This window comes from Notamacropus eugenii, chromosome 4 (assembly GCF_028372415.1).
Source record: "Notamacropus eugenii isolate mMacEug1 chromosome 4, mMacEug1.pri_v2, whole genome shotgun sequence".
NCBI classification, from domain to species: Eukaryota; Metazoa; Chordata; class Mammalia; order Diprotodontia; family Macropodidae; genus Notamacropus; species Notamacropus eugenii.
In genome coordinates, this window is record NC_092875.1 from 445,896,243 (window position 1) to 445,910,326 (window position 14,084).

Below are 14,084 nucleotides of genomic sequence, written 5' to 3' on the forward strand. Positions count from 1 at the left end.
GCAGGGAGTGTCTCGCTTTTTACATTTGTTTCTCCATGGCTCAATCTAGTATGAAGTAAGCAATTAATAAATGCTTTTTTTCTTTCATTCATTCATTTATTTTCTTAGATTGAAATTATCATTTGTTGAGGCGTCTTCATTTTTAGCTACTTGAATGTCAGATTTTTTGCTCACCTTTTCCTTTCTGATGAGGATTTGGAAAATGCTTACTTTTCTCTTGTTACCTAGATATCTCCCATGCTCTTTTATGCTTCAATGAGACTCCTGGATTGTCAATGAACACCACTTCACAATCTGAGCAATGTTACCAAGTCTAGGTCAAATTCAAGTTTCATATAGATTTGTGGTTTCTGTACATTTGTTCTTGCAACCTAGTTTGGATTCACCTCATAGAATCTTTACAAGTGTTAAAGTACTATAGAACTGCAGTTGTGAAATTGATGGTTTCTAAAAACTGAACATGTATTAGTATTATCATGAACTTATTTGGAGCCTGGTTTCTACATCTGTAAAATGGGGGATATGGATTAGATGACCTGCATCATCCTTTCCAGCTCTGATTCTATGACTGTGGCTATGTTTTAGAAGTCATTATTTCCTGGTAATTTAGGAGATCCCCATAAAACCAGAAGTACTTTTAACAGCTGCTTTTATGTATCATCTATCCACAATAGGAAATAGTTACAATTTCAAATCATAACTTTTATACCTATTTCATGATGTTCTGCACTTCACCAAATGTAATGCAACTATGAAACAGAGCTTGAAGGTAAATTTTTCCTTGTAATGGTTCAGAGGGTGGATGCTAACTATTAATTGACTACAAATCTGTCACTAAGAAGAATTCTTTAGAAGGATCTTCTCCATTGTATAAAATCATATAGTAAAGGGGCCTCCTTTCATGTACCAGAGAAAGATAATTTACTATGGTTAGTGTGCAGCACAATCAGTCAATAAAACATTTATTAAGCACCTACTTTGTGTCAGGACTAAGGACTGGGGATACAAAGAAAAGACAAAAGACAGAATCCTTCAAGGAACTCACTATCAAGTGGGGGACACAGCATGTAAATAACATGCACACACAAGCTGTACACAGGATGAATGGGAAATAACCAACAAAGAGAAGGCACCAGAATTAAGAGGGACAGGGAAAGACTTCCTGTGGAAGGTAGGATTTTAACTAGACTTGAAGGAAGCCAGGGGAGCTGGGTAGGAGAGATGAGGAGGGAGAGTATTCTATGCATGGGAGACAGGCTTCAAAAATGCCCAGAGTTGGGAGATTGCGGCTTATGTGAGAAACACCAAGGAGACCACTGTCACTAGATGGAAGAGTGTATGGGAAACATGGAGGTATAAGAACTCTGGAAGGGTAGAAATGAGGGGATGATAATGAAGACCTTTTGATGCCAAACTGGAGATGTTATACTTGATTCTGGAGGTGATCAGGAGCCACTGAAGTTTACTGAGTAGGCAAATGCTGGGACTGGGGGAAGGGTAACATGGCCAGACCTAATATTTAGGATAATCACTTTGATGGCTGAGTGGAGGATAGAATGGAGTGAGGAGAGACTTGTGGCAGGCAGACCAACGGGCAGGCTATTGCAGTAGTCCAGGTGTGAAATGAGGAAGTCTTGCACCAGGATGGTAGCAGTAATCAGAGAAAAGAAGGTGACGTGAGAAACATGTTACAAGGGTGAAATTGAAGACTTTGGCAACTGATTGTATATGGGAGGGTGGGGTGAGAGGGAGAGTCAAGGATGACACTTAGATTATGAGCTTGGGGGACCAGGAGTATGGTGGTACCCTCAACAGCAATAAGGATGTAGAAAGCTTTTAAGATTTTTTTTATTGGTTATCTATCCAGCTTCAATGTCAAGTCAACTCATTGGAGTGGGCAGCAAAGATTGCTTTGCATTTTCTCCCCATTATACAGGAAATATCCCATCTATAATGTATATCTTTGATAGTTCCCCAGTTTTCCTCATTTTTCAGGGGTTCTAGGTCAATGAATGGTAGGAAAGCAGAGGTGCTACATGTTACCTACTATTGCAGGTATGTTCTGAGACCTTTAAGTTTTGTATTTAATTGAAGATGTAAAGGAAGGAAGAAGGAGTCGTCTGATTGAATCCATTAATGATTTTGTAGATATATTGGATCTGTTCTCATGGAGACAGGGGTCTACTCTCATAATCTTGACTGCCCTCTACAAGACATTCATTTGTAAATTTCCCAAAGCCCAGGGCCCTAGCCTCTACACAGGGGATATTTTTCTCTTGAGGGTTTTGATGTCAAAACAAACCTGTCACTAAACTTGTTCATGACCAAAATTCCTGACAACTTTTCTGAGCCAGTCTTTTGTCTAAAAGCCAAACATATAATAAACAAGTAGTATTCACTGAGCACATTTTAGGCAGTACTTTATAAATGGAGATATCTTGAATCTGTGAGACAGGCCAGCAGGCAATATATATATATGTATGTATGTGTATATACATTTTTATAGCAGGCAATATCAATTCATTTACATTCTCAAAGAGTATATAGAATATATAATTACAAAATTCCCTAGTAGCAAACTAGTGGTCCTACATATTTTATGGGAGGTATAAAACTAAAGGACGCTGGGGCTGTGACTTTGTGGCAACAGCATCTACCAACCAGACTTGTGTGATTAATTATATTTAGCAGGTTCTGTCACATCCATGTAAACTGTGACAGACAGGGATTCTACAATGGCTTCTTCCTGGAATGCAAGATCACAATGATCTTGCCGTGGTTGCCATCTTAATACCCCACATCCTACCAAGTTTGTAAGTTGAAAATCAAAATACAGTAAAAGACTCCCACCCAATTCCAAATAATTAACATTCTTTCTTATATAATTATAGCAAGTCATAAACATATAGCATTAACCATTCATAAAATGCATACATTGTCCAAGTTGATCCTAACAATTCTATGAAGTAGAGCAGTGTAATAAGTATTGTTATCCTCAGTAGTAAATGACAGAGGCAAGAATAAAACTCACACATTCAGTTTCTAAGTAAAATCTCATTTCTAAGCCATAAATATTGTAGAGATCTAACTTACTCCACCAGCCATTTCTCATATTCTTTCTGGCATATAGTAATGACACCTCAAACAGATGTTCCCAGATGTTTGAGCCTTTTTTACTGATAACCTTGATTACTCAGTCATGATTGAAACATGAAGCTTCTTTTAGGTAATGACCACTCATGTTGAGATAAAGGGGCTCATGGACTTCAGGAAATTTACAGATAAATGTTTTACAGTATGAAAGAAAGAGAACTCCCCCAAAAGATCCATTTTTCACAGCAGAAATGGTTGTTCATTATGAAGCTGTCGGCTCTTAATTTTTTGATGTATTAGAAAAGTAGTCAAAATTTACTAAACTTGTTATATTTGGCTGTCTAATGTTCAGGAAAAAAAAGAATGAAGACTGGTAATAAGATGCTTTCTGTTTAAGGATTTATAAATACAAATTTTAAAGATCAAAATTACACTACATTTTATTATTGTTCAGTCTTTTCAATCATGTTCAACTCTTTGTGAACCCCATTTGGGTTTTCTTGATAAAGATACTAGAGTGGCTTACCATTTTCTTCTCCAGCTCATTTTGCAGATAAGGAAACTGAGGCAAACAGGGTGAAGTGACTTGCCCAGGATCATATAGCTAGGGTCTCTAGACTAAAATTACATAAATGAAGATAACATTGGTTACCCAATTTAGGTTAATATGATGGAAAATGTTATTATTAACTTGTTAAAGCTGAAGTATACCTTCATCTCTTAAAAAATACAAAAGTATAAGGCTAAATGTACTACCAATCAAAAGATGCCATATATTATTGGTCTTTTCTGCTATTTTGCTTACTTTTTTTTTTTGAGGGGGATATGCATACTCCACTTTGGGGGGATGAGGGTATTTGTATAGGTTTGACTGCTGTATATCATTACATAATAAAAAAATCAGGGTCATAATATGTCTTAGTTAAACCGATTCTTTTTTTAATTAATTTTTTTAAATTTATTTTTAGATTATAACATTCATTTCCACAAAATTTTGATTTCCAATTTTTCTCCCCATGTCTCCCCTTCCCCCACCCCATAACATCTTGCATTCTGATTACCCTTTCGCTCCATGTACCCTCCCTTCTGTCTCACCCCACCCTTCCCTTATCCCCATCTTCTCTCTTTTCTTGTAAGGCAAGATAGATTTCTATATCCCTATTACCTGTATTTCTTATTTGCCACTTATATGCAATAACAATTCTCAACATTCATTTCTAATACTTTGAATTCCAACTTCTCTCTCTCCCTCCCTCCCCACCCATCCCCGCTGAGAAGGCAAGAAATTCAATACAGGCTATATATGTGTAGTTATGCAAAAGACTTCCATAACAGTCATGTTGTGGAAGACTAACTATATTTCCCTCCAGCCTACCCTGTCCCCCCTTTATTCTATTCTCTCATTTGACCTTGTCCCTTCCCAAAAGTGTTTACTTCTAGTTACTTCCTTCTTCCATTTGCCCTCCCTTCTGTCATCCCCCTCACCCCACTTGTTGCTTCCTCCCCTACTTTCCTGTAGTGTGAGATAGATTTTCATACCAAATTTAATGAGCATGTTATTTCTTCCTTAAGCCATATGTGAAGAGAGTAAGCATCACTTTTCCCCTCTCACTTCCTCCCTTTTCACCTCCATTGAAAAAGATTTTTCTTATCTCTTTTACGAGTGATAATTTGTCCCATTCCATTTCTCCCTTTCTCCTTCCAATATATTCCTCTCTCATCCCTTAATTTTATTTTTTATAGATATCATCCTTTCTGATTCAACTCAACCTGTACTCTGTGTGTGTGTGTGTGTGTGTGTGTGTGTGTGTGTATAATCCCTTCACCTACCCAAATACTGAGAAAAGTCTCAAGAGTTACAAATATTATCTTTCCATGTAGGAATGTAAACAGTTCAGCTTTAGAAAGTCCTTTATGATATCTCTTTCCTGTTTACCTTTTCATGCTTCTCTTGATTCTTGTATTTGAAAGTCAAATTTTCTATTCAGCTCTGGACTTTTCATCAAGAATGCTTGAAAGTCCTCTATATCATTGAATGACCATTTTTCCCCTTGAAGTATTATACTCAGTTTTTCTGAGTAGGTGATTCTTGGTTTTAATCCCAGTTCCTTTGACTTCTAGAATATCCTATTCCAAGCCCTTTGATCCCTTAATGTAGAAGCTGCCAGATCCTGTTATCCTGATTATATTTCCATAAATACTTAAATTGTTTCATTCTAGCTGCTTGCAATATTTTCTCCTTGACCTGGGAACTCTGAAATTTGGCCACAATATGCCTAGGAGTTTCTCTTTTTGGGTCTCTTTCAGGAGGTGATCAGCAGATTCTTTCGATATTTATTTTGCCCTCTGGTTCTAGAATATCAGGGCAGTTTTCCCTGATAATTTCTTTTTTTTAACATTTTAATTTTCTTTATTAAAAAACATCCATTTTATTTACTTTTTTGACTCTGTGCTTGTTGCCTTCAACACCTTCACAACAATTTTCTGCTCATCAGTCAGGAAAGCATGCTTGATCCTGTCACGGACACATTTAGCACACATGGAGCCACCATAAGCCTTGCTGACATGCTTTTTTGTCTTTGATAGCCTCATAAGAACTTCAGGTCTCACTGCACGAACACCTCGAAGTCTTCCTGGGCACACACCATAGGCTGATTTTGGTGCTTTTCCAACTTCCTTGGTATAAAGCTAACAATTCTATTACCTGAGGTTCGTGACAGCCAAGTTTTGTTGGATGCTATATTGTAGGACAGCCAATGGTGATAAGTCAGACACTAAACCATTTTTAATTTCTGTCAGGTCCGTCACCAGAAGAGGGAAGAACTTTCCTTGATAATTTCATGAAAGATAATGTCTAGGCTCTTTTTTGATCATGGCTTTCAGGTAGTCCCATAATTTTTATATTGTCTCTCCTGGATCTATTTTCCAGGTCAGTTGTTTTTCCAGTGCGATATTTCACATTATCTTCTATTTTTTCATTCTTTTGGTTTTGTTTGGTAATTTCTTGGTTTATCATAAAGTAATTATCTTCCCTCAGCTCCACTCTCATTTTTAAATAACTATTTTCTTCAGTGAGCTTTGGAACCTCTTTTTCCATTTGGCTAATTCTGCTTCATAAAGCCTTCTTCTCCTCATTGGCTTTTTGGACCTCTTTTGCCAGTTGAATTAGCCTATTTTTAAAGGTGTTATTTTCTTCAGCATTTTCTTGGGTCTCCTTTAGCAAGCTGTTGACTCACTTTTCAAGCTCTTCCGTGACCTGAGCCCATTGTATATTCATTATGGAGGTACTGGATGCAGAAGCCTTGACTTCCTCTGACAGTATGCATTGTTCTTCCTCATATGAAAGGATGGAAGGAAATACCTGTTCACCAAGAAAGTAACCTTCTATGGTCTTACTTTTTTTTCTCTTTTTGGGGTATTTTCCCAGCTAGTTACTTGACTTCTGAAGCCTTTGTCAAGAGCAGGGTCCCAGTACTCCTCACTCAGGACCATCCTCAGGGCTGAGATTCAGATCAGATGCTCAATTCCCCCAGGGGCATAGGAGGAGTGCTCCACTGCTGCCTGGGGCCCATGCCAGGGGGGCGGGGGGTGGACCCTGCTCCCCTCTTGCCCATCTGGGAAAGCCCTCTCACTGACCTTTGAAGCTTTCTTTGGCACTTGTGGGTTGAGGGATCTGAGACCCTCCCTGCTAGGGATTCTACCCCAGAGACCTGTTCTGGTCCTATTCCTCCCAGTGCCACAGCAGCCAGGGCTGGGCTCCACTCTGCTCAGCGTCCTGTGGGATAGACCTTTCCTGTGGACCTTTCAGGTTACCTTTGACTGGAAATCTCTTTCACTCTGTCATTCTGTGGCTTCTGCTGCTCTAGAATTTGTTGAGAGTCATTTTTTACAGGTATTTTATAGGCTGTGGGGGAAAAGCTAGAGTATATATATCTTTCTTCTCTGCCGTCTTCAGCTAAACCAATTCTTTTGCCTTTCATTAGTATTTGTGTTCCCAAATAAATAAGTTCATGTACAAGAACCTTTAAAATTAAATTCTATGGAATGCCTCTTTTTTGCTGTTAATACCTATGCTCCCAAGTGAATATATATGTTCATATACATGAACTTTTAAGATTAAATTCTATGAAATCTTTTAGTTTTTAATTTCAACAAAAATCTATTAAGCTCGTACAATATGTAAGGTTGTGGGAATACAATCTCTACATCCTCATTCAGTTTTCAATAAGTTTACAATCTAATGGGAAGGAAGAATAAACTTAAGTATAACAATACTAATACAAAATCTAGCAACAGCTTTGTGGAAAGTTAACATTCATTTCCCCAAAGAATTACTTGAATATATAAGATTGCCTTGCATACAGTAGGAACTTTTTGTTTGCTGAATTGAATTATTAAATCTTGCAATCTACTTATAATGTTGTTCAATGTTGAGCAGAATTTGATGTGCAGTATCTCTTTTTCTGGGCTACATCCAAAAGAATCAATTTATTGAAGGACTGATAGGACTTTCCTGTAAGGGCTCTCCACAGCATAAGCCTCTGTATCACCCAGGCAATACCCAAGGCAGCAGCTATGAATATGCCAGTGTATTTCCAAGTTTGAATCGTAAGATATAATAAACTCTCTCCATAGAAGGCAAAACCAAGACATTTATTCAAACACGAAAAAGCCAAATCCATCATAGTAACCAAGAAGTCTATACACATTATCCGGCCTTCCCACAAACTAACTCCCTCAAGCAAAGCCACTCCCTCTTTGACAGCTACCTGCTTGCTTCCTGTCTCTTTCCCAGCTCTGCCTGCCCTGTCTCACTTCCTCTCAGCTCTGCTCAACCTTTCCTGCTTCATGTGTTTTGAACTCATGTGACTCAGGCTTCCATGTGACATAAGCAGCTCTAATAGGCCTGTTAATGGATGAGAAAGATCTTCCCATTTCATTAACAATACAGCCTCCAAGGAAAACATTAGAATGAGACCAGCAAATAAACTGAAAATATTTTCAGGTTAAATTCATTCTAAAACTTCATTTTATTACTTGTAGAATTATCACATGATATATGGCATAATAGCAGTCTTCATATAAACATAATTGGAGTCATTTTAAAGACATTATGAACAGGCTTCCCAGAATCCTTTCTATTTCATGACAGTTCAAGCTACTGAGTTCAGTACTAGGCCTTTCTTCTCTCCTCCTTTTATCCTTAGTAGCTGTATGCTTTGTTTTGTTTTGTTTTGTTTAGCCTTTGTGTAAAACTAAAGAGTTAGCACATTTTAAAAAAAATCAAAACAAAAGAACTCTTTAAAAGAATAATTCACATTAAAATACAATATATAGATACATGGACACACAGAGAGATACTCTGTGTGTCTATAAGCACTACTTACTTCTCATGGAAATACAGCTAAAAAGTGGGTTGTTCAGTCCCTTTTCTATGCTTTTATGGCTTGCAAATTTTACTACCACTAATGTTACCAAGAAGTGAAATGTGCTTATGTATCTATGTCAATATCTGTATCTATCTGTATCTAAATTTATATAAATATATCTGTCTCTATAGAGCTAGACCTAAAATGTCAATGTGACACCCTTCCAGGAGTATAGATAAATTGATACTACCTTGGACACATTCTCTCTTAACTCTTTCATTATTGTGAGTGGTACCATACAATTGGCTTTGCATGATAACTGATTGGGTTTAAAAGTCTGGGCTCTCTATGGAGCAGAGGTTTTGCCTAGTTTCCTATGTAAAACTAACTGATCCATGTAGGGATTGAACCCATGACCTTAGTCTCATTAGCACCATACTCATCTAACTGAGCTAACCAGGTCAGATACCATTGTTGTCTCTATGGTTCCAAAGGAATTTTTCATTGATTTTTTTTGGTATGTCACTACATATTATGTCTTAGCTAAACCGAAATATAGTCTTAGAGAAATAAAAAAAAAATGCTGATTCCAAATGTAACCTCCAGCCTTCATGAAATAAGATAACTTTTTCTTTCAAAAAATAAAGACAAGACATTTTGAAAGCTTGTTAGAGAGACTCTCAGTCATCGTTATGTAAATTGACAGATACTTTTAAGATTTTAAAGTAAATTTATGATGCCAAAGTTATTCTTTCATGAACATTTGAGATTCCATGGGAAAATATTCCATTATTGGAAAAATAAAAAAATTGGGATTTTGAAAATAAAAGCTGCTAAATAATTTTCTTACTAAGGAAGTAAAAATATTGTAATTATATTTTCAGAAGGTAACAACAGAGTTTTTATTCTGATGTATACCCTTAACTGAATAGTAACTCATCATCCTTATTAGCATCTGTTAGAAAACAGTGTATCCCAAAAGTCTTAGAGCCCTGTTTAAACTGTAATAGGTTACTAAATAGTTTTAAGCTATTAAAGTTTAAAACTACAGTAAGGCTTTTGAGATACCCTGTATTGAAAATTATTTCAGTTCTATAGGAAAATTTTTTTAAAAATATTTTCAGGAATTTGCAAAGACAAATCAGGACATAAAATTGAATTACTAAGCTGGCCTAATCTTAGAAATGCAAATGAGGCACTTAAAATCTAATAACTTATTGCTACTAGTGATAAAAGCAACCTGCTCTCATGGTGAGGGGAAAGACACCTAAGTAAATAGCTTCTGTGAAGTTGAGATAGGTCAACATTTTCTTAGATGATTAAATATAGAATCATCTAGTTGGAAAGGACGTTAGAGGTCATCTCATGCAACCTTTACCTAATGTGTGAATTCTTGCCAGAACATCTCTGATAAATAATGGTCAAACCTCTTCCTGAGTGCCTCCATATTACCTCAGGAAATAGCCCATTTCTTTCCCATCCATGATGCTGATCAGTAAACTTTTATTGTCTAATGTGTGAAGAACATTATGTTAAGTGGTATGGACAGTGAAAAAGAAAGAGCCTTCTTGTCAAAGGCTTACTGTCAAATATTGTCAGATGAAATGAACATAAATACAAATGCACACATGTAAAGTGACATAGTCATTTATTGCTTTACATTTATTATTTCAGTTCAGCCTCACTGAAATCCCGTGATGTAGGTATCTCCCTGTTGCATAAGAAGCTGAGAACTCAGAAAGATCAAGTGACTTGCTCACTGATAGAAGATGCTGAGGTCAGATTCCAGTCCAGCCCTTCTTGAGTCCTAGTCTAGTCTGCTACACAGTGCTGGGCATTTACTACCTCCTAGAGGTATTTAGACTTTATAGATTAAGTGATTCTTCAGCAGAAGGAGTGGTGAAAACCTAATTCATTCAACAATCTGATTTCGAACAATTGTCTACTTTGTGGAAAATTTGGTGATAGGATTAAAAGTATGTAATACAGAGAAAAAAATTAAATGACACCAGGATTATGAACTTAAGATGATTAGGGAGATAATATTTTAGCAATCATAATGGGGATTTAAAAAAATAAACCCTTGACACTGACATGTTCTGCTATAGATGAAAGTAAAGCACTGGAGTGTAGCTGTCCATTGTTAATGGGACTTTCAGTCTTAGTTACACAAATTGACAGACACTTCCATGGTTTTAAAGTTTCTAATGCCAAAATCATTCTTTCACAAATGTGTGAAACATTCAGGATTTCAAGGAAAATATTTCATTATGTGAAAGAAAAGCTTTTGATTTTGAAAATAAAAGCTGAGATGGAAGAACAGTAGAAATGGTCCTTACTAAAGAAGTAAACTAATAGTGTATACATTATATTTTCAGAAGGCAATGATGCAGCAATCATTTAGCACCTTCTGTGTTCCAAATACTGTGACAGGCCCTAGGGATACAAAGGCAAATATGAAATTTCTGTCATTAGAGAGCTGATAGTCTATTAATTAGAGACAAGTATATAGAGGGGCAGTTGGGATATGGTAGATAAAGGGTTCTCCTAGAAATTAGGAAGTATTTGGATTCAAAGACAGCTTCTGGCATGTATAAACTCTGTGACCCTAGGAAAATAATTTAAATGGTCCAGTCTTCTAGGCAACTCTCCAAGTCTATAAATCGCAGAGAAGGTGCCAACCTGCATTGGCAGAGAGAATTTCCTTACTTTGGGAGTTCTCTATACCCATGAAATCCTAGATTCAGTCTATTTCCCATTTGTCATAAAAGCAAATGTTTTCCATGAAGGGATCTTGTGTAGTGAGAGAAAGATGGAGGGTTAGAAATTTTTCAGAGTTGTGCATAATTAATTAGGAAGAAGAAAAAAAGAAATCAGGCACGGGAGGAACAGTTAACATGTCAATGACAAAGGTCATCATCAATGTCAGTCATAGCAGATAAAGGTCTAGAAGGCTGGGGGGAGGAGGGGAATGAAAGCAGAACAAAGTCATCAGATTTGTTCCAGAAATGTTATCACTCATCTTACAAAATATCATTTCAGTAAGTTATGAAATCAATGGGCATATTGCTTTGGATCAAAGCTGGTAGTGGACACAGAAAAAAAATATATTGGAATAGTGTAGGCATAAATTGGAAGATGAGAGATGATCTAGATAATCTGGAGTCAATTCAGAAGAGAGATGTTAGGAGCATGAAAGAACTAAAGAATCAGGTATGACAGGCAGTTAAAAGAACTGGATAAATTTAGTTTGGAGAAAAGACATAGATAGTGGGGATAGTATTGGAATGAGACAAGAAGGTTTGTGGCATGATAGAAATCTCCAAAGATAGAAGTAGAGTCATATTATAGGAGATATTTAAAAAGAATTGTGGAAATCTGAGCATGCCTTTAAGAGGTATTAGGAAAGGAGAGAAAGGGAAGAGACATTAATATCAGAGAGAGAAGATAAAGATGGAACCAATGTTTCTTATGTAGTATGAGTACAAGTTGGCAATCCAAAGTAAGGATATCCCTCCTGGACTGCTGAGATAAAAAGGAAGAGCTACAAAAAAATGAAAAGTATTTTAAGGTCAGAGAAATGAGAATTATAAGGAAAAAATAAGGGAAAGAGGTATGTATGATGACCATATTTTCTGAACCAAATACTGGGAATATATGATTTATGAATTGTTCAGAAAAGTTCACAAACTTCACAACTAGAAAGAGTTCATAGAGTCTTCCCTGGATGTGCATATACATTGTACATATGTAAGTGCATGTGCACTTAATTTTTTTTAAGAGTAATCACCATATTTCTTTAGCTTGTAATCTTCCATTTCATAGCCATCATTTTAATGTAACATACAATTTTTGTCATAAGGTTTGATTCAAAACTATTTGCCTAACACTATTAGCTAAAATATTGACATTTTGGTGACATTTTGATGTTTTATAAAAACAACAGGATAGAATATTTGAAATTGGGACTGCCTTGGAAAACATGAGACAACCATTTTAAGAGAAAAGGTCTTAAAATTTGACTTCCAAAAGTCTTTTCTTTATGGAATGCAAAAATGACTGAGGACTGGAGAATATTGAACTTTCCAAGATCATTTGTCATTAAAAAAAAACAACTGTCCATCTTTTCCTTTATGTTCCCTCTCTACTTCCTTACTTAAGGCTTAAGACTAGGGCCTCTATCTACATTTTTAGTTTAAATGATGTCTCATCCATTATATGAATTGATTGAATATTAAATATAGCATTAATATCAATATCATTTCTGCCTTGACTTTATTCTGGAGAGTAGACTATCATCATTCACCACATGCATGAAATTCATGCAGAATTTTTTGAAAAGATAAACAATTGATTTAATTGATACATTTTCTAAATGTATTTAACCAGTTTCCAGGAGATTCTCCAGCATAACATTTTCATGCCAAGTGTGACAACAACTCATAATCTTAATAAAAGGTGACAGAAAATTCAGTTCAGTGCTTCTTAATGGGAAAATTACTCTGATGGACACTTGAATTTACTCTTATATTACCCTATTGCCATTCTGAATATAAAAAGTCATTTGAATCAGTGATTTTTTTAAAGGCATGAAAAAAATATTTCAACTTTCAAGAGAAGCTCTGTTATAATCAGAGTTCAATCTCCCAAGGACCCTTCTACAAACTATAAGATAATTGAAACTGATTACTTTAGCCCCATTAACAATTTGTTAAGGATGCATTTGACAAATAATTAAAATGTTTTGGAGCAAGTACCATGTTTGTTTAGTACTACAAAATATTTTGGCTTCAAATTAGTTTTTAAATTCAACTCAACTTCTATTTATGTAATATATCAATCCTTATTCTTGGGAAATACTAGAGTTGTTGCTTATTTTGTTACTGTTTTGCCATACATTTTATCAGATGTTCAAAATGTTAAATTAGTATTATACGTCTATTAGCTCTGTTCCTTTGGGACATAATAACCCTTATTCATAGTCTGAATGATAAAAGAAACTGGTGAGTTTCTAACTGGCCACCATTTGTCATCCTTCTAAATTTAGTGCCAAACTCCTGAGTTAAAATTGTTCTTAAACTGGCATTTTCATTGGCAAGTTCATGAAATATTAAAAAAGTCTATAGTCCTTTTAAGTAATATCTTTTCCTGAAGAGTAAAAAAATGATACAGACTTTGCATCCACATGATCAGAAGAGAGAGTTTTGTAGCCTAAGTAGTCTCACTTGGGCACTACTTCCCCCCACTCCCAGGAAATTCCTTCTGCCAACAAAAATAGGAACCTCTTCTACAACTGACCACCTTAGAGAATTGCTTGGGACACAAGAGGTTAAATGACAGTCACATAATCAAAATACTTCAGATTTAGGACTTGAACTAGGTCTGCCTTACTACTCAGTCTGTCCAGTTTAGCAGAGTATTCTTTTTCCTTCAGTAGGCTGATCAAACACCATGCAGGTATTTGGCTATAACATAAGTGATATTTTATAAGGTAGACATATATGTAGATAGATAAATGGATATGCAGAGGAAAATTATACAAACATATGTATATACACATATTTGTGTGTATGTATATCCTGGTTCCATAAGCTCCCCTGTGAGAAAAATAGCTCTAACTAC

The 14,084-nt window shown here is 35.9% G+C and overlaps 1 protein-coding gene, 1 long non-coding RNA gene and 1 pseudogene across 32 annotated transcripts in view; 1 reads left to right on the top strand and 2 right to left on the bottom strand.

Moving 5' to 3' along the window:
- ARB2A (ARB2 cotranscriptional regulator A) overlaps window positions 1-14,084 on the top strand; it is a 478,053-nt gene that overhangs the window by 437,941 nt on the left and 26,028 nt on the right. The window lies entirely within an intron of this gene.
- The window catches only part of LOC140501950 (uncharacterized), a 72,321-nt gene that overhangs the window by 12,840 nt on the left and 45,397 nt on the right, over window positions 1-14,084 (bottom strand). The gene's annotated exons all lie outside the window — the stretch shown is intronic.
- On the bottom strand, window positions 5,508-5,876 carry LOC140501949 (large ribosomal subunit protein eL34-like; annotated as a pseudogene).